At 43.3% G+C, this 2,867-nt stretch overlaps 1 protein-coding gene across 2 annotated transcripts in view; it reads left to right on the top strand.

Annotated features, from left to right (window-relative positions):
* Positions 1-2,867, top strand: part of LOC101856947 (meiosis regulator and mRNA stability factor 1) — a 77,167-nt gene that overhangs the window by 24,567 nt on the left and 49,733 nt on the right. The window lies entirely within an intron of this gene.

Below are 2,867 nucleotides of genomic sequence, written 5' to 3'. Positions count from 1 at the left end.
AGTCATCCAGAACATAATCGGGGTCAGGATCGGACATTTTACTTGAAAACTTGTTCGTTTTTTGTGAAGACAGTTGAGTAGCTGTTCTTTGTTAACAAAATGGAGGCGAAGGAAACGAAAGTGGTTGGGAAATTGAGGTCATTATCCGGGCACCTCTAACGGCTAACTCTTTCGAAAAAGGAGTTACAAATTGTGTATTTATAAAAGTTTAGCCATTCCTTGACCGAAATAAACCACATAGCAGACTGTAGGCGAATTTTTATAGCGACAGCCGGCTTCGCTCTGGGCCCACCGGCCATCGACCGATATCGGTCGATATACAAGGGCGTAAACTCGAGAGAGTTAATGGTGTACAGCGCTCGCCACGACGAAAGCAGACGACAGAACAAGAGAGCAGGAAAGGAGGTAAAAGGAGAAAATTTTAAAGAAGAAGAAATTTTCCGTTGCTGTCAAGTTTCGAGCTCGGGACCTATTGAAAGAGAGACAAACAACGTAACCCCTAGACCCCACCCTTCCAAATCACAACAAGAACAACATTTTTCTCCTCCTGCTACACGCCATTTTCTACTAGTAAACTGATGTTGTCTAACCGTCGGGTACCGGTGGCGGTATGGGCGGCACAGCCGGCAAAATATCGGTTGATTGAGTCTGACCGTCGGGCACGATGCCGGTGTTGATCTACCCTAAGACGGAAAATGCTTTGCCTGCTCAGTGCTCAGCCCTGATTTGAAACAAAACTCGCAAGTTTTGTTCTGCCGACTCTAAACTTAACACCATACTGCTGGGTGAGAAAGGGGAGTAGGGGTGAAATTTGAGGGTAGATGTTACCCCGTCTATGTGAACCCTGAGCGATACAGATTGTCAGGGTGGTGTGGGTGGGAAATCTCATGAGTGGCAGTGAAAGTGCTCTAGTAGCAAGACACCATGGCAATTTTCCTGGGTTGCCAGAAGCCTGAGGTGTGAAATTAGTTTGACCAATGCCTGCCGCCCTGATTGTACGGCCAGCCGAGAAAAGAGTTCCTCGAATCATTGTTACATGGCAGTGAGGGGTGGTATTGGTCAGTGGTGGACTGTGCTTGTTACCCTGATTGGTGGGGCTAAGGGTGGAAGCAAAGCAGATCTTTGAACGTTTCTGTTTTTAATGGGTCAAACAGTGGTCCTATGAAATGCTAGCAGTGGTGGTAATTGGATAAGTAAGACTGACGCATGTCATTATCAGAGAGAATAGCAGTTAAATTCCCATGTCTAAGACGGAAAATGTCAAAGACAGAATTTTGTTATGGCTCCCTTGCGATTCCATCTTACACAAGTTTGACTGCGTATATATATATATTTATATTATATATATATATATCTAGGCTGTCATAAAACAGCCCACCTGCGCACGACTGACCTAGATTCCTTGTGGGCTGGCACACTCGTGTAGTAGACCCACTACCTAGTAGATTATTAGTAGTGATAAGCCTACGCAGCGTGCGGCGGGCAGTTTGAATTGCTGTTTGCTCATTCTTTGACATTGGATTATTTCTGCCTAATGCAGTTTGCTTTTCAAGTCATCTGGATTATCTGAATATTTTTTCCATCATTGTGTGTGATGAGGAACAGCAGTGATGACTAATTAATTAATTAAGATCGACCAACAGTTTTGAGATCGCAAATTTGAAGTGCTGTTTGGCTGTACCGTAGGTCTACTGTTCATTTTCAGTCATTCTTCATTGCCATCGTACTGAATTGCCTGGATTCTTTTGGTTGTGGCCTAATACATTTTGTTTTCAAATCATCTGGATTGTGTGAATATAGCAAATATCTCTTCCATCAGTTGACTGTGTTGCCATCAATCTGACAGAGAAAGGTGAGGCAGCCATCACAACTCTTTTGAACTGGGCACAGCTTGCTGAAATAATGAAACCATCAGAAAGAGTAAAAATGCACTGCCTCACAAAAGACACATCAGAAGATCTTTCTTGGACGTGCAGATGCCTTGCTACCATGAGCAAATACCTACTGCCAATGCATGAACCATACTGACACCAGTTTGTCTGTCTAGGCTTCTTCCAACAGGATGACTTAGAGAGGCATTTTGGACATTTCCAACGATCTGCGGGCTGTAATTACTTTTTGACAGTCTAGGAAGTGATGCCCACACATACCATTGAATTCATTTATAAAGCAAGGGTTTTGCTTGTAAGACAGAGGTAGCACTGGACTATAGCATCAGTCATCAAGACTGTGACCTATGTGAGAAGGACCTTTCAGACAGTTACCTGCTACTCATTGACGACATGGTAGAGGGAAAAATCTCTGTGACTGCAGATGAAAAGCTGTCAATTTATCACATTGCTGGCTACTTTGCTTTCAAACACAGTGAGCTTGCCGGCAACCTCTCAGACAGTACACCATTTATGTCAGAGCATATCTTGAGGAAATCAACTGTGGTGGTCTGACCTATCCATCGGACAAACTGTTCACACTTACTGTCATTATCTGTCAATTTGTCTCTTTCTGATTACTAGAAACCCTGTTGCTTTAATCTGTCTGTCCTTCTGTCTATCCATCCGTCTATTTCTGTATGTATTTACTCTTTGGATGTGATGCCCATGTTTGTCTGTCGGCGTGGGTGGCGGGCACTCAGATATGGTTTGCTCCTTCTTTCTGACTTTGCTGTCGTTCTTTTGTACTCCTTTCTTCACTCTCTTGTGAATAAATTTCCTCCTGGCGCTGAAATGACCTTTTTGTTTAGAAAGTGCCGTAAAAATCTAACTGAACTCAAGTCCACTCTCTGTCTTTCCATTGTTTTTGTCTGTCTAGAATATTTTTTACATGTCTGTTCGTTTGAACACAAACACAGGAAGCTAAACCATTGAGAG

The sequence above is a fragment of the Aplysia californica genome, unplaced genomic scaffold, assembly GCF_000002075.1.
Source record: "Aplysia californica isolate F4 #8 unplaced genomic scaffold, AplCal3.0 scaffold01206, whole genome shotgun sequence".
In the NCBI taxonomy this organism is placed as follows: domain Eukaryota; kingdom Metazoa; phylum Mollusca; class Gastropoda; order Aplysiida; family Aplysiidae; genus Aplysia; species Aplysia californica.
The sequence above is the reverse complement of the archived record's forward strand: the minus strand, read 5'-3'. Positions and strand labels throughout refer to the sequence as shown.